Source organism: Loxodonta africana, chromosome 9 (genome assembly GCF_030014295.1).
Source record: "Loxodonta africana isolate mLoxAfr1 chromosome 9, mLoxAfr1.hap2, whole genome shotgun sequence".
Lineage (NCBI taxonomy): Eukaryota > Metazoa > Chordata > Mammalia > Proboscidea > Elephantidae > Loxodonta > Loxodonta africana.
The window spans coordinates 56,067,302-56,094,673 of NC_087350.1; the positions used below are offsets into that span (position 1 = coordinate 56,067,302).

The window sequence follows — 27,372 nt, forward strand, 5'->3', positions numbered from 1 at the left end:
CCCCCACCATTGCCAGGCAATGGCTTGGGCAGAGCTGGAGAAGCTGGAGGGAGCCCTGTCAAAGAGACCTAGCACCCAGGCCCATGCTGTTCCCAAAAGCCCTAGTTCCTATAAGGAGAGTTTTCACCTCCCTTACCCGGAGCTCAGGGCCTGCTCTTTTTTTTCCCCTCATTCTAGTGATTTCATGCCCTGGTGGCGCAGTGGTTAACAGCTTGGCTGCTAGCCAAAAGGTCAGCAGTTAGAATCTACCAGATGCTCTTTGGAAATCCCATGGGGCTGTTCTACTCTGTCCTATAGGGTCGCTCTGAGTTGGAATTGAGTGGACGGCAATATTTGGTTTCTAGTGATTTCATGCAGGTGCTGGAGGAAAACATAGCGCACAAATTCCTGTGAAGGCTTAAGTGACCTCCATTATAAGGAGGCCATGTGATGGATGAGGAATCTCTGGCTTTAGGGTTCTACAGAGCTGTGTTTTTTCTTAGCTCTCTTGTGATCTAATCACTTGGCATTGGGCAAGTTTGCTCTCTGAGCCTTAGCTCTCCAAATGTTAATCAGGGGTAATACATTAGATGAGATCTATAGAGTGTCCCTGGCATGTAGTTTGTTGTTGTTGTTAGGTGCCGTCGAGTCGGTTCTCACTCATAGCGACCCTATGCCCAACAGAACAAAATACTACCTGGTCCTGTGCCATCCTCACAGTCCTTGCTGTTTGAGCCCATCTTTGCAGCCACTGTGTCAGTCCATCTCTTTGAGGGTTTCCTCTTTTTTGCTGACCCTCTGCTTTACTAAGCATGGCATCCTTCTCCAGCAATTGGTCCTGCCTGATAACATGTCCAAAAGCGTACGAGAAGTCTCATTAGCCTCATTTCTAAGGAGCATTCTGGCTGTACTTGTTTCAAGACAGATTTGTTTGTTCTCCTGGCAGTCCATGGTATATTCAATATTCTTTGCCAACACCATAATTCAAATGCATCAATTCTTCTTTGATCTGCCTTATTCATTGTCTAGCTTTCAAAAGGGCCTGGAGTTGGAACAGTTACCTTCCTTGCTTCTCATTGCCATTTCCCACGTGTTGTTCTTTCCTCCTTCCTAAAAAGCCCCACCTTCGGAGCGCATGGCAACAGCCTATGCTATTACACTTCCTTGTTGCTGTTCCCACTCCCAGGCATTACCCCTTATTTCTCAACATGACTCATGGTTATCTTACACTACACCTGTCATGATTCTGTATGATTTCAACATCCATAAATGACCCTAAGAAGACTTGGGCCTTTCAACTTCTTGAACTCTCTTCAAATTAGCTTTCCTCTACACTACTTCCAGTCTTTATTTTCTTTCCTTTCCCCTATTTCTTGGTTGTCTTTGGCCCCAAATATAGGCTTATTAATTTTTTTAGGTAAATTCTTAGTTATTTTCTGTGGATTACTGCAGATTAATATTTAAATTTTTTTAATTAAAAAAAAAATAGTTCCAAATATTAGCCAATTGGTTAGAACAAGCAGTGCATCACAAAAGTAATTTAAAAGCCTGTACTTAAAGGAAGTCATTAGAAGTAAGTCACGGAAGCTCTAAATCCACATAGTTGTAAGCATGATAATTCTTATTACCAGAAAGGAAGTTAAATTGACACGAGACTGGACGAACAGAAACGGGAAGTTGTAGGACTCTATGCTTCAGCAAGAACATATGGGTAAACTCTGAGGAAACACCTCTAAGTTCTGCTCTGCTATAAATTATATGTGGGTGGGTTTAGAGAAAGGAGCCCTGCTAACCACAAGGTTGGTGGTTCCAACCTACCAGCTGCTCTGCAGGAGAAAAATGTGGCAGTCTGCTCCTGTAAAGATTACCAAAAAACAAAACAAAACAAAAAAACAACCATTGCCGTGAAATTGATTCCAACTTATAGCAACCCTATCGGACAGGATAAAACTGCCCTACAGGGTTGCCAAGGCTGTAATCTTTAAGGAAACAAACTGCCATGTCTTTCTTTCACAGAGTGGCTGGTGGGTTCAAACGACTGACTTTTTGTTTAGCAGTCAAGCACATAACCACTGCACCACCAGGGCTCCTCCCTATAAAGATTACAACTTTGGAAACCCTATGGGGCAGTTCTACTCTGTTCTCTTGGGTCGGTATGAGTTGGAATCAACTCAGCGGCAGTGGATTTGGTTTGGTTTGGGTTTAAGGAAAAAGGAAATTTTAGGCAATGGTGTGGTGTGTAGTAGAAAGAGAGTGGCATCTTAAATTAGTAAACTTGGATTCCATTCTTGGTTTAGCTACTTACTATGCGACCTTGATTAAAATATTTGACCTCTCTGAGCCTCAGCAGTGTTTTTTTTTCCCTGCAAAATAGGATTAATAAATCTAACATGAAGGATCTTTGTGAGAATTACATTATATGTATGTATACATATACACGTATGTGCATATGTATGTATATCCACTTACATTGTGACTGGCACATAGCTTAGGCTCAATAACTCTCTAGATGTTGAATCTTTTTTTTTAAGCGATGAGTAGAATGGTGACTCAGAAGAAAGGAGGTTTAAATCAGCCAGACTTTTTTTTTTTTTTAAAGGTGACTCAGAAGAAAGGAGGTTTAAATCAGCCAGACTTGGTTATGTGTAGGGATTAGGGTATTTGTTTTCATTGGTAGGCTAAAGAAGAAATTATGTTTCTTTGGTAAAAAGTTTAGCCTGTTTTCCTAAAAAACTATTATACTCTTTAAAATTGGACATTCTGTGTTTTAAATAATAAAAATATGTAAATAATAATAACATGAATTGAATGCTTACTGCACGCTTCACATGATCCTTAATCCTTTTGCATGTATTAATTCATTTAATCCTCAAAGCAACCATATGAACTAGACACTATTATTATTCTAATTTGCACATGAAAAAAGTGACAAGTTAGGTAATTTACCTAATTTACTAGGTGTCAGCTAGTAAATAAAAGAGCTGGGATTAGGACATTTGCAATCTAGATCTAGAGTATGCACTCCTGTCCACTATGCTGATACAGTATTTCTCAAAACCTCATATATTGAGCAAAGAAAGTGAGTATTGTAAGAAACTCTGATGCAGTGCCACAGAATCCTTGATATTTTATAGAAATTTCTTTTAGTTGTCCTCTGGTAATCAGATCCTGATCCTGGTGTGATGTAGCTCATTCTATATAAATAACCCTTCTTGGTGTGATTAGTCCCAGTTTTAGCTTAGTAGAAACTGAGAATACCAGAGGATCAGCCTTTCGATAAATATATTTCCATCTCTTTGTGTTGGGCACTTTGGAGTACAAACAATATTGCTTTTGCTCTTGTGAAGAAATTTACAATCCACGAAAGACTAAAGGATACAAAACTACTAGGAGATAATACAAAATAGTTACAAATACGTGCTAAATTTTTAAGTAGAGTAGTTTAGAGTGGAAAAAGAGCAGGAGTAAAGCGAAATAAGGAAAGATTTCCAGAGGAGATGGGAACTGAGACATGCCTTACAGGTTATGATTCGTGGAGGAAGAAAGATGAGAAGAAGATCTTATCAAGAAATAAACAAACAAAATAAGAATTCAAGTAAATTTCCTAAGATTATACAGTGAGATGAAAAATCTGATCTCCTATTATCTACTCAAATTCTATTCTTTTTTGACCTCTCTGTTTTTAAAAATGTAGAAAAGTAGACTCAATTCTATCCTGTGATTCTCTCATATATAGAATATCCATGGAATGAACAGCTGGCTTTTAAAAAAGTCGTTTTCCTGCTCTTGGTTTATGCCCGGATACTTCAGTGGGAGTTGCTCCAGTGAGGGTAGAATTTGGCTGCAAGAACCAGATGTGGGTTGAGCAATGTCTTTGTGTGCAAACACATAGTCCTTTATGTACTGACAGATGGCCACCCCCTCATATCACCATTGGTGTTTCAACTTGTTTAATTGGGAAGAAGTTGGTTTAAATTGGTTTAAGCTTTGGAACATATTTCTAATGTTTTCTTGACTCACATTTGGACATATGCTTAATAAATGAATGGAGAAATCAGATAGCATTTCATCTCAAATAGCAGTATGCCTAGTGAGAGCCTCAATCTCTTAATATAGCCCTTGAAATATTGTCAGAACTGACTTTATATGTAGGCAATTATATCTGATGTGAGATGCTTTAAATGTATTCATAGTATGTTAGTATACAGGTGCATCATTTTAGACTGTCTTAATAAGCTAAAAAATGAGATTCTGTAGTGGTATAATATCCTTTTTTCATAAACTCTGTGGTTGCTGCTCTACAATGTATTTTGAAATATTTACTACTTTGCATTTTTAAGTATGGGAATATGCCCCAGGACAGAGGGCAAAATTTTAATTACAAAGTAAACTGGTGCTGAAATAAATGTCAAATAGATGACAAAATACCTTCGAGGCTTACTTACACTCATATAGAGCTCTGAAAATCATCTCTTGTGTAATACTCTATAGTAACAGAGCTTTTATAAACCCTTGTTTATTACTTTGCCTATAATTCTGGAAGACCAAAAAATTGGTTATCTGAACAGTAGGAACAATTAGTAATTGAGGAAAGCTTTGTCATTTTATTCAATCATTGTTTCATTTAATAAACAGACTGCATTCGTTGACTATATGTCAAAAGACATTATCCCTATTTTTAAGAAACTAGCGTAGAGATAGCATGCAAACAAAATATGAGTATTCACAAAGCATACAAGGAGATTCAGGGAGGCCTTAAGACAGGGAGTTGCATTTGAATTGAGAATTGAGATTTGAAGGATGAGTCGAAGTTTGCTATGAAACAACAAGGCATCTTTAGTAGATTGGAAGTGGTTCCCTATTTCTAGAAGGCAAAGTTTGGTTGTTGTATGGAAGAAGAGGTGAAGGAGAGCAGAAAGTAACAGGAGATACAAGTTTTGTCTATGTCTGTTATATCCCCAACACCTAGGACAGTGTCTGCCACGTAGAACATCCGATAAATACTTGCTGAATAGACAGAATGAAAGAATAAATAGGATCAGACCATGAAGGGCCTCATATGCCATGAAAATTAGTTTATCTGTTGAAGAATATTGAGTAAGGGGTGACATTGGATATGCTTTGTAGAAAACCCACTAAAAGAGAAAGTGGGAAATGTCAGAAGTTTAGTGGATAGAGAGAGTGAGCCCAGGTAGGAGACCACTGAGAAGGCTATTGTAACAATCCAAGCAAGAGAAGTTAAAGGTCTGATCTAGGGCAATGGCATCGACATTGACAGTGGTGTAGAAAGGAGGGAACCACTCTAAGATTTTTAGAAGATAAGATCTATAGGACTGGATGGTTGATTGTATGTATGGAGTTAGGGAAAGAGAGACAGATGACTCCCATGTTTCTTTGTGGCTCAGACACTGTGGGTGGAGAGATAGTCCATTAACTGGATAAAGACTACAGGAAGATAAGCACGTTGGAGGGAGATGATAATGATGATAGGTTTTAAACATGTTGATCTTGAGCTGACTGTGGCACATTCAAGTAGGGATGTCTGGTGGACAGTTGCATGTATATTATGTGCCAAATAAGAAATCTTCTTAACTAGCATATTTGTGTTCTATTTTATAGGAAAACAGAACAAATCCTCATAGGTTTAATTTTAGTTAAAAATAACTTTATTCTATACCCCAATTTTTATTCCTGCAATTATACCAATTTCTAGTTCAAATGACCTTTTTTTTTTTTTTTAAATGACCAATATTTTTTTCCTCAAAGGTAACTAAGAGAAATGAAGTTCTGATACATGCTATGACATGGATGAACCTTGAAAATGTTATGCTAAGTGAAATAAGTCGGACACAAAAAGACAAATATTGTGTGACCCCACTTATATGAACTATCTAGAATAGGCAAATGCATAGAGCCAAAAGTTTATTGGTGGTGGGGAGCAGGAGGAAATGGAGAGTTATCACTTAAGGGTACTGAGTTTCTGTTTAGGGTGTTGAAAACTTTTGGAAATACAAAGTGGCGCTGGTTGTACAACATGGTGAATGTAATTAATGTCACTGAATTGTATACTTAAAAAGGGTTAAAATGACAGATTTCTGTTAATGTATATTTTACCACAATAAAAACTTTTTAAAAAGTAGGTAACTGATCTCAGCCTTTATCCTATCATGGTTCATTTGTTTCAATAAATGTTTGTGCAATGCCAGATATCTTAGAAAATATTTGAAAACATTGTACCGAGTATCACGTTAAGTTCAGCAAAACAAATTAGACTAAAATTTGAATGTTGTTCAAAAGAAGGCACGGAGAGGTTGAGGTTTAAGTGTAAATACGTTTTTCAGTAAGTTTCAGTAAGTCTCCATTCACAGGAGATAATCGTCCTCCTGGTCTTCTAATTATTACCTAGATACCGGCTGTAGTCAAATGATGGGGAAAAAAGCACGCTTCCCCCCAACTGTTAGTGACCCTTGTGAGCATTAACGTGATGTGTCACAGTGAGCTGATGCTGTTGCGGCTGAGCCAACATGTTACTTTTCCTTCATTGTGTTGTAGACTCTTCTACTTATTTCATTAGGCCACTTTTAGGCTAGTTTTGAAATTTTTAAAGAAATATTTTGAAGTTTTTGTGCTGAAAATATTAAAAGATCATTTATTTTGCTGCTTCTAAGATGTTGTTTTCTCCCTCAAAATCTATAGGTGTATACATGCTAATAGTATATATAACCAAGTTCGGATAAATGTCGTATTTGATATCAAGGTATTTATTTATTCAACCAATTATGTACGGGGTATTTTAACAGACCTTGTGGGAGATAAAAAAAGACAATAAGTCTCATTCCAAAGGAGATTTTGATATAGTAAGGCCATTAAGAAATATATAAATAATTATAATACAAAGTAAAAATTGACCCATATCGTAAAATATAAAGATAAAATGCTAAGGGGATTAAGAAGCTGGGAGGTATCACTTATAACTGGAAGAATCAGAGGAAGTTGTATTGAGGAGGTAGCTTTTGAGCTCAGCTTTGAAGCAAAGAAAGGATTTAGATATACAGAAATGGGAAAGGACATTACAGAACAGGAAGCAGCAAGATTAAAGTCTCAGAGGTGTGCTTACACAGGATGTAAGGTTGAAGAGAAGCAGGAGTGGAAGGAGATGAATCTGGCAAGGCTTGCCGTGGTCAGGTCACAAAGGGCCTTAATAGACAAATGATTTGGTTTTATTCAGTAAGAAATTTTTAAGCAGGAGAAAGAGCAGCACTACATTCTAGCAGTAGTAGATAGGGTAGATGTAATTAAAGGGGCGATTAGAGGTGGAGAAAAATTAGTGAGGAGGAACGTTAGGGTAAAATAGTGAGAATGCAGAGAATAATTTTGGAGACTGAATGGGTAGGGTGTGGTTTCAACAAAGTATTCTTCATGGGGGAAGGAGATGGTGATGGCCAATGATAGCAGTGCTTCTGTGCGTAATTGTCTAGAAATGCTAGTTTATGATTTTTGCATTAGCACATACACACAAATCACAAATCTGGTTTGTATTTCTAAGCCAAATTTAAGGAAGTTCTCAGTCCCAGGGTTCCTTCTCAGGTCCACACCCTCTCCCTATGCTTACATTCTTCCTTTGTTGAAAACTATAGGAATTGAGTCTGCTTTGGTTTAGTAGTTGCCACCACCCACTGTATCCCGTGGGATTTTTGTTCCCTCATAAGCCTTGCTGCTGAGTGTCAAACAGCGTCCCCATATCAACATTCTTTCTGTGTTGCTAAAGATAAATCCAAAGGCCTTTTACCTTTTAAGTTTTTAAAACTGTTAACTTTTATAAAGAAGCCTTTGGGGGTAGCAAACATAATAGATATGGGGAAGTTGAAAGCTTATATAACTGAAAAACTTTTCCACAAATGGAATTCAAATATAGTAATACCTCTTCTATTTTTCCAGTAATTGCTCTGACCCTCCTATGCCTCAATAGCATAAAGTCCAGTACCCTCCTTTTGAGACAATCATTTCTTCAATAATGAATTACTAATTGTCCAGTAATTCTTGGGGTCAGTCCTCCTCCGGTACTAGGTGTAAAAGGAAATGTGATTCTGACCAGTTTACTAATATTGTTGTTTCTCACTGCTACATGGAATTGCTGGGTTGAAGCCTGGTTCCTGAACACCCTAGCAGAAGATACTACTATGCTGATGCTTTTAACTGCTCTAGATCCTTGCAAAGACAGCAGTGATTATTTGAGGAGAATGAACCCACTTTATCTTAGTTATCTAAGTGCTGCAATAACAGAAATACTACAAGTGGGTGGCTTTAACAAACAGAAATGTGTTTTCTCACAGTTTTTGAAACCAGAAGTCCGAATATAGGGCGCAGGCTCTAGGGGAAGGCTTTCCCTCTCTTTCAGCACTGGGAGAAGGTCCTTGTCTCTTTTCAGCTTCTGTTTCTTGGTTCGTGGTGATCTTCATGTGGTGTGGCATCTATCTTTCTTCATCTCTGCTTGCTTGTTAGTCTGCTTAAATTTATATCTCAAGAGATTGACTTAAGATACACCCTACACTAAAACTGCCTCATTAACATAACAAAGAAAACCCATTTTACAATGAGATCATAACCACAGGTATGTTGTTGTTGTTAGGTGCTGTCGAGTGGGTTCTAGCTCATAGCGACCCTACCAAAAAACCAAACCAAACCCGTTGCCATCAAGTTGATTTCTACTCATAACGACCCTACAGGACAAAGTAGAACTGCCCCATAGAGTTTCCAAGGAGCGCCTGGTGGTTTTGATCTTAGAGGTTAGGTTTTATAATACGTATTTTTTAGGGATGCGGTTCAGTCTGTAACACACTACTTTAGTGCCAGCTTCTTTCAAGAATGCTCTAAATTTGGGCTCCAAAGTTACAGATCTTAATGATCAGCTCCTTCAGTTTATATGTGCAGCCACAACCCATTGTGCAAGCCAGCCCTAAGAGTACTGATTGAGGACATTTTGTAGAATCCTTCAGCTAACAAACTCCAAAATTCTGTCTCATCCCAGGGATGAGACACTTTCCTTTAGCCACTCAAAATACAAAAGGTCTTCTTATACCCTTCCCTCAGGATTGTGGAGCCTGTTCACTCTATACTTACATAATGAAGGGAAACCTAACTTAAATGATTTTTCACATGGTCAGGAGAATCTGCTTCAGGGTTCTTTTCTACCTCTACTCAATCACAAAGCAATTATAAACTTCTCTTGCTAAAGAAGAAAGAAAACACAAATTTAATCTCTAGCTAAACATCTCTCTGATAGGGCATTTTATTACACTTAAAAAGTTCAAAAACGTTATAAATGCATAGTGTTTTTTGGTATATAGTTTCACTTCCTTCTGAAATGAAATACCACACAACTTGGCAAGTACTGCTAATGTTATTACTACTGCCATCAATCCTGGAATGAACAGCACTAACTAACATTAATTGAATGTTTACTATGTGCCAGGCTAAGGACTTTATATGTAGTGTCTTGTAAAGATAAAATAACAACCATTTGAAGTAGTAGTATTTTTGTTTTACAGCTAAAGAAACTGAAACCTAACTAATCTCTCCTAAAAAAACCTGGCAAAAAACAAATGTCAGAAACAGGCTCAAACCAACATCTGTCTGACTATACTGCCTTCAGTAGGTCCCTGTGTTTGTTAATTGAGTGGCTGAATCTGCTTATTTTCTAAATATTGTGAAGCCTGATAACCATCCTTTAGTTATCACACAGACAGGTTCCTAGCATTAAAAAATTATCATTTGAGTGATCAAGATAACATCATCAGTAATAAATCTCATAGATAGCATATACCCCCTAATATGATGCAAAGAGAAGGGCACATTGCCTGTTTGATATTCTTCCCCAAAATTCATAACCTCAGCCTTAATTGTGACAAAACATCAGAAAAACCTGAATTTAGGAACATGATTTAGAAGACCCCACAACTAAATGCAAGGTGATATTCTGGGTTGGATCCTGGAACAGAAAAAGGACATTAGTGGAAAAATTAGGGAGATCTTAATAAAGCCTGTAAAACTAGTTAATAGTATTATACCATGGTTAATTTCTCAGTTTTGGTAAATGGACCATGGTTATATAAGAAGTTAACATCAGGGGGAACTATTTTCCTTGCAACTCTTCTTTAAATCTAATATAATTTGGAAATAGAAAGTTGAGAGAATTATTTGGAGCAATCAGCCAAGAGGATATGGGAACCTCCATACATTGTTGATGGAAATGCAAAATGGTACAGCCATTGTGTAAAACAGTTTGGCAGTTCCTCAAAAAGTTAAGCATAGAACTACCATATGACCCAGCAATCCCAATCCTAGGTATATACCCAAAAGAATTGAAAGCAGGAACTCAAACAGAAACCTATAAGCCACTGTTCATTGCAGCACTATTCACAATAGCTAAAAGGTAGAAACAACCTAAATCCCCATCACAGATGGATGGATTAACAAAATGTGGTACATACATACAATGGAGTACTACTCTGCCATGAAGAGAAACGAAGTCCTGCTGCATGCTACAACATGGGTGAACCTTGAGAACATTATGCTGAGTGAAATAAGTTCATCACAAAAGGACAAATATTGTATGATCCCATTTATATGAAATAGACAAATGTATAGAAACCAAAGCTTATTAGTGGTTATCAGGGGTGGGGAGGAGGGAAAGAGGGGGGTCATTGCTTAGGGGACAGTGAGTTTCTGTTAACGGTGGTGAAATAATTCAGAAAAGGAAGTGGTAATTGTTGCACAACATGATGAACATAATCAGTGGCGCTGGATCGTACGTGTAAAAATTGTTGAATTGGCAACTGTTTGTTATATATATATTTATATATTAGTACATTAAAACAAAACAAAACAAAACAAAAAAGGTATGGATAGTATTACTGTCTTATTATGAAGGCAAAGTTGGTTCTAGTGATAATTTCTTAGCCTAGTGTCCGGAATAAGAATCAGGACAAGGAAATAAACTTACTTTGCTGGAATGAGGACCTCCATTTTAGATGTATGATATTGTGGTTAGAATATACAATCAAATTCATGGGCTGTTTTATCATTTTTTAATATCCTTTTCTCTGAATTTTTAAAAGAAAACTTCTAAAACTTAGTAGACTTAGGCTGAAATAGTAGGACTTTTCCCACAGAGAAGGCCTTGTCTTCCCCCATGTCCCTTGAAAGAAAATTAAATCAGCATGACTTCTTCCATCTCAGCTGTGTTTTGTTTTTGTTTTTCAGAGCAAGAAATATGTTTCCTGGAGGGTAGAGAAAAATGGGACTGTTCAGCTTTTTTCCGCTGAATTTGATTTCCACTCAGTATATCTGAATTTGGCAGTCCTAGAGAGAGATTTGGACTCTAAGTTCCCCTTCAAGTTCTCTATGAAAAGGGTCATAAGTGCTTCAGACATGATTATTTGGACATTCAAAGTATATAGGACTTGTTTTAAAAACTATGAATTTCATTATTATGGTTCTTTATAAGTTAAATGAATTCTTTGGCATAATATACTCAATGTGTTTCAACAATCTGAGTTTTTAAAGCTTGCCCCCATGTCTGTAAATTCAGTGAGTTTCCAGAAAAAATTAATATCTGTAAAGTCATTTTCAATTAATAGTTTTTTCTGCGTACATTCTGATGTGAGCAGCGAATCGATTGAAAGAGGAATTTCCTTGGGGAACTGCATCCAATATATATGGATGTTCTGCCTGCCACCTAACCTGCCAATTTTGGCATTCATCAGCTCCCGCAGCCCCGTGAGCCAGCAGCTTACCACCTGAAATACTGATTTTGGGTTCGTCAGTCCCTTCAACCACATGAGTCAGAAGAAGCCCTCAGCCTGATGCCTGACCCATGGATTTGGGATTTGCCAGCCTCCACAACTGCATGAGCCGTTTCCTTGAAATAGATATCTCTCTGTATATTTACAGAGACGAAAATAGGCTTGTTTTATGCATTCCAGCCTCTGTTCTTTGCTTCTCTAGAGAACCCAGCCTAAGACAGTTAATGTATGCCCCAGTGCTCAAAGTCAGGAGTTTTTAAACTGAAGAATGAGGAAACAAATGAAATGTAATGGTGAATATTTGCATTTTTCTGTAGAGAAGGTCCATAACATTTAATAGATTCTCAATCTGAGACACCATCAAGTTTAAGAAGTTTTGTTCTTGCTACTTTACATAAAGGACATTGGCATGCTTCTTTCTCACATTGCCAAAACAGTGATGAGAATGTGATTTCTGTTGTCAATAACAAAATCTCTTCCTTCTCGTGCCAATTCCTACCACTTACGCTATGATCATTTCTTTAATTGAATTTTACTTTTGCTGTTCTTGAATTGCTTTTTTTTTTTTTTTTTAAGGTTTCTGAGGTTGAACAGAATGTCCTGTAAAACAGATTTTATAGATATTGGAAGGAAAAGCTTTTGGAGGGAAATATATAAGCTTTCTTGACTAAAGTGTTAACATAAAGAAGCGGCATAATCCAGGAGAGGCAGTAGGGGAAACAAAAGGAAATGAACATTTAATGCACATCATTAAGCCTGTGTGCTTGATACTCTACACATATAGCCTGACTTCTCAGAACAACAGACTTTTCTTGCTGTTGGAGGCTAAGTTACTTAGCAATATTGCATAACTAATAAATGATATAACTTAGATTTGAGTCCAGGTCTCTCTGATCCCAAGGCTCTTCCCACTAAATCCTGAAGTAGAATGGGCAAGATTAGATATGGCAATATGAGTGTCTCAGTGTAAGTGCAGGGCTGTGTATGACTCCTAGGGTCTGGCCTATGGAGACATAAATCTAGAAATCAGATCTGGGCTACAATTAATATAAATATTGCATAGACAGCAGTATGAAATACCGAGAGTATACATAGAGAATCATTTGAAAAGAAAGGGTAGAAATTAAGACATTATAAATATAACAACTGAGTTCATGGTTTGAGATGTAAGAATATCTGACTTGGTAAGGTTGAAATGCCATTTGACATCTGAGAGATGGAACAGCAACTGCCATGGACCTAGTCATTGGGGTGGGAAGTGTGGAGGCAGGGCATCTGGGATCAGGAGTCAGGTATCAAGAAACTCAGGACAATAGTTGTAATTCAGTCATTGAGAACATAGGGTACTAAGGTAAAAGGAACTAGTAGCCAATGGGACTTCATGACAGACCACTGAACTTGATTGCCTTAAGTAATCTTGTCTTAGGTCAGGATTGACACAAATGTAGGATTCAGCATTAAGCCCAGAAGTGGGAATTAAATGGCTTTACCAGTCAAGTCTAAGGATATAAAAAATAGAGAGTGAAATATACTGATATTTTTCTGGTTAGTCTAGTGCAGTGGTTCTCAAAGTATAGTTCTTGATCAGCAATATCAGTATAACCTGGGAATTGGTTAGAAATGGAAATTCTCAGGCTCAACTACAGACCTCCTGAAGCAGAACCTCTGGGATAGGGCCCAGCAATCATCATTATAGTAACAAGCCTTCCAGATGATTCTGATGCATTCTAAAGTTTGAGAACCACTGAACAGTAGAAAGTATGTTGCCCACAAAACCTAAGGTCAACTTATAAGCAGAAGAAAACCAGAATTAATAAAGAATAGGCTTGTCTTAGGCAATCCAGCCTCTGTTTTTTGTTTATATGAGGATTATATAGGCTGAAGAGGCACTTTTAGCAGGATTATAGTAGACTAGTGGGCTTAAGAAAAATAGATTTTTTCTTTGAGGGCTAATACATTTGCTTGTTTGCTCTTCAGAGAGCACTTACACTTTAAAGGAAAAACCAAAGAATCAGTGTCTTACAACATTGATTGGGCCATCATGGACCAGTCATTAAATGTCTCATTTTGCTTACCTAGAATGAGTATCCTGTTTCCTAAATTTGACATAAAGTATCAAGATTAGGTGCATGGAAAATGTTAAATGAACTAAAATGAAAATAAATATTATACTTTATTTTCATTTTAGTTCATTTAGACATCATGAATTAGTAAAGGAGCATTATTCATAATAGCCAAAAAGATGAAAACAAAGGAGATTGAATAAAATAGTGTTATACTTTTGTAATGAAATTTAGTACAGCAGTAAAAAATGAATGACTACAGCTGTAGACATTTACATCAGTGAATTAAAGAAAAAAAGCAAGTAAAAGAAGAATACATAATGATTTTACTTATACAAAATTTAAGGGTAGGCAAAACTATATGATATGGTGCTGTTGATTCAGTTCCAACTCATAGCAACCCTATGCACAACAGAATGAAACAGTGCCCGGTCCTGCACCATCCTCACAATTGTTACCATGCTTGAGCCCATTGTTGCAGCCACTGTGTCAGTCCATCTTGTTGAGGGTCTTCCTCTTTTTCGATGACCGTCTACTTTTACCAAGCATGATGTCCTTCTCCAGGGACTGATCCCTTCTGATAACATGTCCAAAGTATGTGAGACATAGTCTCACCACCCTTGCTTCTAAGGAGCACTCTGGTTGTACTTCTTCCAAGACAGATTTGTTCGTTCTTTTGGCAGTCCATGGTATATTCAATATTCTTTTCCAACACCACAATTTGAAGGCGTCAGTTCTTTGGTCTTCTTGTTCAGTGTCCAGCTTTCACATGCATATGAGGCAATTGAAAACACCATGGCTTGAGTCAGGCGTACCTTAGTCCTCAAGGTGCCATCTTTGCTTTTCAACACTTTAAAGAAGTCTTTTGCATCAGCTTTGCCCAATGCAATGCGTCTTTTAATTTCTCGACTGCTGCTTCCATGGCTGTTGATTGTAGATCCAAGTAAAATGAAACCCTTGACAACTTCAATCTTTTCTGCATTTATCATGATGTTGCTTATTGGTCTAGTCGTGAGGATTTTTGTTTTCTTTATGTTAGGGTGTAATCCATACTGAAGGCTGTAGTCTTTGATTTTCATCAGTAAGTGCTTAAAGTCCTCTTAACTTCCAAAAGTAGGGTTGTGTCATCTGCACAATGCAGGTTGTTAAGGAGTCGTCCAATCCTGATGCCCCTTTCTTCTTCATGTAGTCCAGCTTCTCGGATTATTTGCTCAGCATACAGATTGAATAAGTACAGTGAAAGGATACAACCCTGACGCACACCTTTCCTGATTTTAAACCATGAAGTATCTCCTTGTTCTATTCAAATGACTGCCTCTTGATCCATGTACAGATTCCTCATGGGCACAATTAAGTGTTCTGGAATTCCCATTCTTCACAATGTTATCCATATTTTCTTATGATCCACACAGTCGAACGCCTTAGCATAGTCAATAAAACACAGATAAACATCTTTATGGTATTTTCTGCTTTCAGCCAGGATCCATCTGACATCAGCAATGATATCCCTGGTTCCATGTCCTCTTCTAAATCTGGCTTGAATTTCTGGTAGTTCCCTGTCCGTATATTGCTGCAGCCACTTTTGAATAATCTTCAGCAAAATTTTGCTTGCATGTGATATTAATGATATTGTTCGATAATTTCCACGTTTGGTTGGATCACCTTTCTTGGGAATAGGTGTAAATAAGGATCTCTTCCAGTCGGTTGGCCAACTAGCTGTCTTCCAAGTTTCTTGGCATAGACTAGTGAGCACTTCCAGTGCTGCATCCATTTGTTGAAACATCTCAATTGGTATTCTGTCAATTGCTGCAGCCTTGTTTTTTGCCAATGCCCTCAGTGTAGCTTAGACTTCTTCTTCCGTACCATCAGTTCCTGATCATATGTTGCCTCCTGAAATGTCTGAACATCAACCAGTTCTTTTTGGTATAGTGACTCTGTGTATTCCTTCTATCTTCTTTTGATGCTTCCTGCGTCATTTAGTATTTTCCCCATTATTGCAACTTGAGACTTGAATTTTTCCTTCTGTTCTTTTGGCTTGAGAAATGCTGAATGTGTTCTTTTCTTTTGGCTTTTTATCTCCAGGTCTTTGCACATGTCATCATAATAATTTACATTGTCTTCTTGAGCCGCCCTTTGAAATCTTCTGTTCAGCTCTTTTACTTCATCATTTTTTCCTTTTGCTTTAGTTACTCGACGTTCAAGAGCCAGTTTCAGAGTCTCTTCTGACACCCATTTAGGTCTTTTCTTCATCTCCTGTCTTTTTAATGGCCTCTTGGCTTTCTTCATGTATGATGTCCTTGATGTTATTACACAACTCGTCTGGTCTTCGATCCTTAGTGGTCAGTGCATCAAATCTATTCTTGAGATGGTCTCTAAATTCAGGTGGGATTATATTCAAGGTCATGCTTTGGCTCTCGTGGAGTTGTTCTAATTTTCTTCAGTTTCAACTTGAGCTTGCATATGAGTAATTGATGGTCTGTTTCGCAGTCAGCCCCTGGTCTTGTTCTGACTGATGATATTGAGCTTTTCCATCGTCTCTTTCCACAGATGTACTCAATTTTCTTCCTGTGTATTCCATCTGGCGGGATCCATGTGTATAGTCAGTTTATGTTGTCGAAAAAAGATATTTGCAATGAAGTCGTTGGTCTTGCAAAATTCAATCATGCGATCTCCGGCATTGTTTCTATCACCAATCCTTCTTCTTTGTTTCCAACTTTCTCATTCCAATCACCAGTAATTATCAGTGCATCCTGATTGTGTGTGTGATTGATTTCAGACTGCAGAATTTGGTAGAATTCTTTGATTTCTTCATCTTTGGCCTTAGTTGTTGGTGTGTACATTTGAATAGTCGTATCAACTAGTCTTCCTTGTAGGCATATGGATATTATCCTGTCACTGACAGCGTTATACTTTAGGCTAGGTCTTGAAATGTTCTTTTTGACGATGAATGTAATGCCATTCCTCTTTAAGTTTTCATTCCCGGCATAGTAGATCATATGATTATCTGATTCAAAATGGCCGATATCAGTCCATTTCAGCTCACTAATGCCCAGGATATTAATGTTTATGTGTTCCATTTCATTTTTGACGATTTCCAATTTTCCTAGATTCACACTTCCTACATTCCAGGTTCCAATTATTAATGAATGTTTGCAGCTGTTTCTTCTCAATTTGAGTCGAGCCACATCAGCAAATGAAGGTCCCGAAAGCTTGACTTCATCCACGTCATTAAGGTCGACTCTACTTAAGGAGGCAGATCCTCCCTAGTCATCTTTTGAGTGCCTTCTAGCCTGAGAGGCCCATCTTCTGGCACTATATATATCAGACAATGTTCCGCCGCTATTCGTAAGGCTTTTCGTTGGCTAATTCTTTTCAGAAGTAGACCACCGAGTCCTTCTTCCTAGTCTCTCTTAGTCTGGAAGCTCAGCTGAAACCTGTCTGCCATGGGTGACCCTGCTGGTATTTGAATAGAGGAGGCATAGCTTCCAGCATCACAGCAACACACAAGCCCCGCAGTATGACAAACTGACAGACGTGTGGGGGCTCATAAGTACGACAAACTGACAGATGTGTGTGGGCTCATAAGTACTAGGGGCTTATTTATATTCTTGAATCTCTTGGCACTTCTTGGCTCTTTGCTCTTCCATATAAAGTTCCAAAACAGTTTGCAAAGTTTCACAAAATACCTTGTGTTTTCACTAGAAATGTACGGAATCTGCAGACAATTTGGGGGAGAGTTGACATCTTAATATTAAATCTTCCCTTTTAAGAACATGCTATATTTCTCTACTTTTTAGTTCTTCTTTAATGTCTGTCAATAAAATGTTATATAATTCTCTCCAAGTTTTAAGATCTGTCTATATAGGATCAAACTGAAACAGCAACTCAAAAGATCAGGCAGAAAACCAAAGGGCCAGTGAGTGAGTCCATGCCAGTGGGGGAAGGACAATTCAGAAAAGGGGAGGGAGAAAGGCTGCACAACTCAAAGGGTATAGTCAGTGTCCCTGAATTGTACATGTAGAAACTGTTGAACTGGTATATGTTTTCCTGTGTAAGTTCTCAACAACACTGACAAAATGAAATAAATTATATAAAAAAAAAGTAAAATTTAGTAATTCTCTCCAAAAGATGCCACATCTTTATTAAATTTAATTCTAGGAATTATGGATAGATGAAAACAGGGGAGAGAAAGAATAAATTACTATGATAACAGGCTCCTTTTGAATCACTTTTATTTTCTGCTAATCTACAGGAATGTAAATTACTTCTGTATATTTATTTGATGCCCAACATCTTTGTTAAACTTTATTAATTTTAATAATTTTCCTATTGTTTCTTCTGGAATTTTTTTGTAGACAATTATGTCATTTAGATAATGAGTTTGGGATTTTCCTTTTCAATCTTTAAACCATTGATTTATTTTTCTTCTGTTACTGTGCTGGCCCAGCTGACTTATGATTTGCCTAGAATAGATTTTTCCATTCAATTTCTTTTACCTTCCTGTCCATTTTAATTTTAGCTATGTCTCATATAAACAATATATTGCTGGATTCTTTTTTTTTTTTTAAATCCAATCTGATGATTTTTGCTTTTCAAATGGATAAGACCATTTATTTAATCACTGATCTCTTTGAATTCATTGCTGCTATCTTATTTTGTTCTTTTTTATGACTTTCTTTCCCCTCTATTTTCTTGCCTTTTCCCCATTCCGTTTTTTCTTCTCTTACTTTTTGTCTTCTTTATTGGCTGCCCTAAAATTTTTGAATATTAGATATTTGGATTTGGATGTTTTATTCAAAGCAATGTAAAGTTAATCAATATATTTACCATCTTCCAGAACAAAATAAGGCCTTAGAATTGTTTACCTCTGATCTCCTCTCTTGTCTTAGGCTGGGTTCTCTAGAGAAGTAAAACGTATAAATTTTTGTATAGAGAGATTTATATGAAGAAATGGCTCACAGGGTTGTAGAAGCTAGAATGTCCCAAATCCATGGGTCAGGCTTGATGCTTCCCCTGATTCACATTGCTGCGCAGGGGCTGGTGAACCCAAGATCGGCAGGTCTTGCTCTTGCTCACAGGCTTTGAAGACCAACAGATCCCAAGATCTCCAGGCAAGATGGCAGGTAAAAGCTGCTAGCTCAAGTCTAAACCATCTCTGAATGTACTATTAAGTAATAGATGATGTATTACTTAATAGTACATTCAGAGATGGTTAAACTCTTAATGAAGAGTTAAAGAATGATTAATATAAAACTTAGTTACTTCTGAGGCAAGAAAATAGGATACAGTTGAGGAGGTCCACCCAGGGGGCTTCAGATATACTGGTGGTTGGTGTAAGAGTATTGATTTTATTTTTGTTTAAATTTATCTACTTCTGTATGAATGATATCTTTCACAATTTAAAAACGAAGATAAAAAAGCTTTGCAAGGTTATATCAATAAAACTATTTTTTTTTTTTAAAAGCTTTGCAAGGAAGCTGGCTAGAATAGGGTCATTTACAAATAGTGCTAGATACAGTGAGGAACATAGAGCTTCTAAATTGTAGAATTGTATTTAGACAGATCAGAAGCAGTGTCTCCTTTTTTTTGGCAATTAAATTTTTAAAAATCCCATTCATTAGAGGAACTGTTTTTATGACTGACAATTAAGCCAGGAGAAGATTAACATAAAAAGCTTCTTCTAGGAGAGTGGCATGTCTTTTAAGACAAGCACATTAAATCCTTCTGGCTTGCTTTCATTAACTATATAGAGGTAATCTATAATATAAAAAACCAAAAACCAAACCCATTCCCACTGCATCTATTCTGACTCATAGTGACCCTATAGAACAGAGTAGAACTGCCTTATAGGGTTTCCAAGAGGCAGCTAGTGGATTTGAACTGCTAACCTTTTGGTTAGCAGCCGAGTATAGGAGAGGAGAAAACACTGCGCTAGGAGGTGGAGACCTAGGTTCTAATTCTGTTATTTGTCTGTGTGACCTTGGAAATTGAGTAAGTTCACATCACTGAAGCTCATTTTGTTTGTCTACCAGTTGGAAATTTTGAAAGTACTAATATTTTACCATATGTGGAGCTCCTTCTATTTGGAAGGCACTTAAATATATAAATATAAGTAATCCTCACAGTCTTGTGAAACAGGAACTATTACTCTTATTTTTCAAATGCGAAAACTTGCCTAATAAACAGCTAGAAAGTGGTGAAGTTGAGACTTACAAATGTCATAGAATTATTGTAAGAACTAAATTAAATAATGCACGTAGAAATACTGAGCTATGCACCTTATTTATAACCCCATAGTAGGAAATCAATAAATGTTAATATTACCTTCTGACCACTCTACCCCATATAGTCTTCAGAACTCAAAGGTTTAGGACTTGGTGTAAAGGACTTGTTGCTGAGTACTGTCAATATTTTGAGTTAAGCACATTTTTGTTTGCTGATCCGGAAACTAAGCCACCACTTACGTTGTAATTCCTGTGAGAAATGAGTTCTAAACCCTCTAGGCATTAGAAGTTAATTTTTGGAACACAGCGTGTATACAAATCAGCTATTGATAATTATTCTTTAATTAAGCAAACTACATGTTTACAAAAGAATACAAATTTAATATATTTGAAAAGCATCTTTTCAAGGATACCTGAAGCTCATATTTTTTTGTGCCTACATTTTCTCTTTTCAAAATGACTTTTGAATATGGAGCAGAATTTCAAGTTCTCTTGAAATCCAGACTCTTTGGAGCCACTGAGGCTAGATGACCCTTGACATTATTGCCCTGAGATAACCTTTAAACCTTATTCCAAACTGTCTCCTGAAACCAAAACCAAACCTGTTGCCATCAAGCTGATTCTGACTCATAGTGACCCTATAGGACAGAGTAGAGTAGAGTTTCCAAACCGCCGAGGTTTTGGTTAGCAGCCGAGCTCTTAACCACAGCACCACCAGGGGTCCAATAATAGTTTAGAATGTCTGCCTTGAGCATTGTGCTCTTTGATGTCAAATTGACAATAGCAACTTGAAAGATTAGATGAAAAGTTTAGGGGGCAATGAGTTTGTCTTAAAGGTGGTAGAATAGTTGGGAAATGGATAGCGAGAATGGTTGCACAACTTGAAGAATGTAATCGGTGTCAGTGAATTGTACAGGTAGAAATTGTTGATGTATGTTTTCACCAAATAAATAAATAAAAATGACTTGAAATGCAGAAATCTCTATCAAATAATAGAGTAATAGTGTGGGATTGAAAAGTCTTAAGGCTTTATTTCTCCAATTAAAAAAAAAATGATTTCTGTGGTGACAAGACATGGTGAATACAATTAATGTAACTAAGTTGTACAATTAAAAATGACATGTTATATAAAACTTACCGCAATAATTTTTTTAATTTATCAATAAACATTTGAAAATGGGGAACAACAAAAAAAACAAAGTAATAAATAACTTTCCTAGTTCAGTTAAGTTAGCCTCCTCAAGTTGTGGCTTAGTTTTTTTTTTTTTTTTTTTTTTTTTGCCATTAAGTTTTACTTCTTTCTTTTCAAATAAACCTTTAAATTTGATTTTGGTAAGGTCAATTTTCAGAAAATATTTTTGCACTTAGCCTATACCCTTTGCGAGTATTAAGAATTTCTGTCTGAATATGGATTGTCTCTGGGCATATTTTAGACTATTTGCCCTCAAAAATAAAAGGAATGTTTAACATAATAGCCCAATGTTTCCAACAATAAAGCTATCCTTTTTTCCCCTCAGAAAAGGGACTTTGCTCATTGCATAATGGTCTTTTCCATGACTGTAGAAAGACAGAGGAACACTAAATTCAGATGGTCTTTTGCCAAAACATCCAATTATTGCGTTTCTTTCATAACAAAAAAGAAACTATTTTTTATTACCCTTACAAAACTGTGACCCAATTACAAAATTAAGAATTATTAATAACTTTTCATTTAGTTTATTTTCCCATATCAAAACTTTTTCTAGTTAGAAAAACTCTTTTCTAGCTACCTTTTAATAATTATTTCTTATGTATTGAGAGAGCTTGTACTCAGCAGTTTTCTGTTCATTTCACATTTCAGACTCCATTTTACCTAGTAGTTTCAGTCTCTTCCCAAACCAGATTGTCTTCAGTTATTAAAAAAAAAGGAGGAAGAAGAAAATTGATATATTTAAGTACCTTTTTTTTTCTGTTTCCTTTCTCTCCAAGTCAGAGTGCCAACATGTAAACTATCTGAGGAGGAAGGAGGGAGGAAAAACAACGCTTATGAATGACCACAAATAAATTATTTTCCCTAAATCTTTGGGACTGTATCTTTTGTAGTTATTCTGTGACTGCTTTAGTTAAAATTGATAGTGTGATATCTAAAGGTATGCATACACACATAATTTTTATCTTATAAATCTTAAGAAGAAAATAAGCAGTGTTTTTGTTAACACAAAATATGCCAAGATGTTAGACGCTTTAGAAAAAAAAATCGATGTAGCTAAGTTGGTACAAAAGCATGTTCTACATCAGGGTCCAGCTGGCTTTGGTCCTACCTAATGGAGGATTTTGCAGATCCTTTCCCTTGTCAATTTTTTAATTTTCTTCCCAAAACATGTTTCATAATGTTCGTAATGTGCTCTTTTTTCCTAGTCACACTTTTGCTCCAAGCTAGTAATTACCCCATAAATTTTTGTCATCTTTCTAGGTTTGTCAATAGAATTTTAAAAGTAAATAACTTAAGAGTGTTCCCTGTCTTTGTCTCCTAGGGATTTGCCTTACATCTCTCAGAAAAGAAAACTTTATATCTGGGATCATTGTCATCATATTCATAGTTGTTTTCATTTTTGAGTATGATTATGTGCTTGCCACTACGTTAAGTACCCTGTGTATGCAATCTTTAATTCTCACGATAACCTTACAAATGTTGGTATAATTGTCTTCCTTTTACATATGAGAATACCAAAGCTAAGAAAATAATAAGTGCTTTTTTTTATCTCAGCTAGTCACTAGAAGAGCTGTAATATGAACCAAGGTCTGTGTGTCTCCACAGGCTATGTTTTTTTCCACATACCCTGTGATACCTCCCTTCCTGTATTCTATCCTTCTCTCCCTAATCAATGTGATTATAAAGTAATGGAAATTCTGAAGATTCTCCACCCACTTGTCCTAAACAGAACAGAAGCTTTGAAAAGATATTTGTGTGACATAAATATGTACCAAATCTTGAGATCATATGTTATTGAATTTCCTTTTGAAAATTAATAACTATTCATGTTGAAAAGTATATTATTTGTTTATATAGATTTTAAGAGATAATTTTTAAAGTGTTAAAACTTTGTAATAGTTTTTCACATCTAGGAGTATGATAAATTTTATAACCAAGCACTGACACCATAAGAACATCTGAGACTCCCATTGGGATGATTTAAGAAATGTGAGTATATACTTAGATATACTTACTTCAGCTTAGTTACACAATGCTTATGCTTCCTTTGTAAATAATTCTATATTCTCTCTGATATAATTCTCTGTACTATATTAGTACTTACTAGTAGTGACTCATGTGTATAAGTGACGCCAGATGAACAGATTTTATCTTCAGTTCTTTGTTAGGCGATCTCAATAATATTAATTTCTGATTCCCACTCAAAATCCAGTTCTGTACTCTTATTCTCCATACATAAAGCTGTGGGTCTTTGTTTCTCTTATTTCAAACCTATGGATTTTTTTTATAAGCACAAATGGTGTGTTAATAGAACTTTTTGTTTATTTGTTTCATTGCATTTATGTCACTGACCTTTGATTCAAAAAGCATTTGACAGTCTTTAACAGACGGAGACCCTGAAAGGGGGTGTTGTAAAGTCTTTATTTTATAAAAGAAGTCACACAGGCAAAGCTTTATGTTTGCTAAGTGGTTTTATTCTAGTGCATGGAGAACTTGGCTGTGGGCCACGGGTAACATGGTAGAAAAGCACCGCTACTGCAGCCTCACAACCAGACTTCCCTGCTACATTCCATTTTTTTTTTTTTTTTTTAAATAAGAGAGAGAAAAACACATCCTTTCCTGTTATTTTAAAATCTACCCAGGAAAAAGTGAAGTGTGGTATCTACACTAGTCAGCAACTTTATCATGACCTGTAAAGCCACTCATGGATTTTTTTAAATCAGCAATTAGGGAACAGCTTCTTGAGGGAGAAAGATGCCTGCTTAAATAAGTATTTGAGTGCCCAGGGCAGAATATGAAAGGAAAGCCCATTTCAGGAATAGCGTCTACTTTGGGAACACTGGCTATATTATACTTATGAGATATTATTAAGTGATTATTTATTCTAAGGTAATACTTTTGTAGTTGGTGGGTTAGGCAAATATCCTTAAAAGTAACTAAGTTTATCCTTTTGTACATCAAATACTCTAATATTTTTAAAGGAATGAGGAACAAGCATATTTTGCATTTTTAAAAATTTTTATTGTGCTTTCAGTGAAAGTTTATAAATCAAAAAATATGGAAAGCTTCACGAATTGGTGTGTCATCCTTGGATAGGGGCCATGCTAATTTTCTCTGTATCATTCCAATTTTAGTATATGTGCTGCCGAAGTGAGCATAGGAGCAAGCGCATTTTGACTGACGTTTTAAAAACCTTTGAAATTGGCTAATAAAGTGTTGTTAGCCATTTTTTGAAGGTATGTTATATCATTTGTAATCTTCAGGTAGTATAGAGAGACTTAAATTGACTTAAATTAGTTTCTTCTTGTTAACTCATAAGATATTTCTGAACTTCATATTTGATCAACACAGATTTGCTTTGCTAGGTCTTTAAGTACCTCAGAGTATTCTTGTATAAGACTGTTTTGTTTTGTTGGTCTTACTTTAATTTTGCAAAGTTACTTAAGAGACATCTGCCTGATAGAGTTATCTTGAAGATTAGAGAAAAGATATATTTATTAATATAGACCCTCAATAAATGGTGGCTTATTGTTTTTATTATTATTATACTATTATTATTCCTGCTTTCAAATGACTGCATTTTACATTTTCTGTAAAATTACTTGTTACCCAAGAAATTAACCCAGCATACTAAGAAGTTTCAAGATAGAAGTCTAGAGCTTGATAGGCGATTTCTTAGGATACAAGGCTTTGGGATATGGTAAGTATATATTATTTACACATGCCCTGCTCTCTTTCCCTCGGATGTTGGAGAGAACAGGATAAGTGGGAGAGAAAAATAAAGTTCAACTCTAGTTGCTTGAAATAACTATATAAGGATAAAGGGCAAAGTCTCATTATTTAGCTCAGAGGGTGCCAGTAAACAGAAAGGCATACCTCAAATAATCAGAAAAAAAATTCTTATATGTTTGCCTACTACAAGTAGAACACACATGGTTGAAAGTTGCTTTACTTCCATTCTGCAAAATTCAATCTAGAGTTCTGTTAACTCTCAAATTTAGAACAAGACTTCTATTTTTATTACAGAACGAGGAGCATGGGCAATAGTAAGGGATTACTTTAATTGGTATACATAAGAGCAGTGTAAGTATTAGGAATTTTAGCTTGGGCTCCTGAACTAAAATTAACATCCCTATAGGGACTTGCTAGGAGCTGAATCTCTAAAAAAAAATTAAATCAAAAGGCAATTCTACCTTGAATTGTCTCCTGTCCAATATAACTGGTACCAAAATCTACTCAGATAAAGTCTAAAATATTGGGGTCTAGAATGAACATATAATTCTGGAAACAAAAGAAAGTATTTTAGATGTTCTAAGTACTCTACGAACCTGTACATGAATCAAGAGGCAGTCGTTGGAACAGAGCAAGGGGATACTGTGTGGTTTAAAGTCAGGAAAGGTGTGTGTCAGGGTTGTATCCTTTCACCATACTTATTCAATCTGTATGCTTAGCAAACAATTCAAGAAACTGGACTATAGAAGAAGAAAGGGGCATCAGGATTGGAGGAAGACTCATTAACAACCTCTGTTTTGCACATGACACAACCTTGCTTGCTGAAAGTGAAGAAGGCTTGAAGCACTTAACTGATGAAGATCAAAGACCACTGTCCTCAGTATGGATTACACCTCAACAAAAAGAAAACAAAACTCCTCACAACTGGACCGATAACCAACATCATGAAGTTATCAAGGATTTCATTTTACTTGGATCCACAGTCAAGACCCATGGAAGCAGTAGTCAGTAAATCAAAAGATGCATTGCATTGGGCAAGTCTGCTACAGAAGACCTCTTTCAAGTGTTAAAAAGCAAAGATGTCACTTTGAAAACTAAGGTGCGCCTGACTAAAGTCATGGTGTTTTCAGTTGCCTCATATGCATGTAAAAGCAGGACAGTGAATAAGGAAGACTGAAGAAGAATTGATGCCTTTGAATTGTGGCACTGGAGAAGAATATTGAATATACCACAGACTGCCAAAAGAACGAACAAATCTGTCTTGGAAGAAGTACAACCAGAATGCTCCTAAAAGCAAGGATGGCAAGACTATGTCTCACGTACTTTGGACAAGTTATCAGGAGGGATCAATCCCTGGAGAAGGACATCATGCTTGGTAAAGTAGAGGGTCAGTGAAAAAGAGGAAGACCCTCAATGAAATGGATTGACACAGTGGCAGCAACAATGAGTTCAAGCATAACAATTGTGAGGGTGGTGCAGGCCTGGTAATGTTTCATTCTGTTGTACGTAGGGTTGCTATGAGTCAGAACTGACTTGACGGCACCTGGCAACAACAACAAGTACTCTAGTAATTAGTGTTGCCTTTCATCTTTCTCTTTCCCTCTCGGTGCTTAACTCTTAAATTCAGTTTCTGTATTTATTGAGCATTTATTAAATGCTTACAATGAACCAGGAATTATACTAGTATCTGAGGATACCAAGATGGCTAAAATATAGTGCCTGGACTCAGAAAACGTACTAGCTGGTGTATGACATGGGCACAGATAATTATATTATGCTATCTTTTTTTTTTTTTATCCCTAGGCTTGTACTATATCTTAAGAATAATAAGAAATTTGTATGAGAAACTAACTTGAGCTGTAAACTTTCACCTAAAGCACACACACAAAAAAAATAATAAAACTGCACAATATGGCCTTTGCCTCAAGTCTTTTATAGTTTAAGTAGAGAAATAAGACTTACAGAAATGAAAGAATACAGAACAGACTATAATTAAGATTAAAATGTATAGTATAGAAAACATGATGTCAGCAAGCCGAAAGATCACTGTGTACCAGTTAGAGAAAGATTTCATGTAAAAAGCCTTGAAAGTGGGAAAATTTTTCCAAGGTGACAAGGAGGAAAGACATTCTAAGAGGAACGATTGCAGAAGTAACAGTACCAAGAGACATTTTGAAAGAAAATTTGACAGAAATTGGGGATATATTGGATGTGACTTGGTGATGATAAGAAAAGAGAGTAAAGAGAGGAATTGAAAATGTACCCAAGTGTCAAGTTCCAGTGATTGAGAGAGATAGTATCATTGATATAATGGGACTAACAGGCTAATAGGAAGAAATGGGATACTAATAAAATTTTTCTTACTATGGATTTCTTCT

The 27,372-nt window shown here is 36.4% G+C and overlaps 1 protein-coding gene and 1 non-coding gene across 2 annotated transcripts in view; one reads left to right on the top strand and one right to left on the bottom strand.

The window, feature by feature from the left end:
• MEGF9 (multiple EGF like domains 9) overlaps positions 1-27,372 on the top strand; it is a 137,201-nt gene that overhangs the window by 70,754 nt on the left and 39,075 nt on the right. The gene's annotated exons all lie outside the window — the stretch shown is intronic.
• Positions 24,314-24,420, bottom strand: LOC111749896 (U6 spliceosomal RNA). Its single transcript, XR_002785069.1, has one exon. It is a non-coding gene; the product is annotated as a U6 spliceosomal RNA (small nuclear RNA).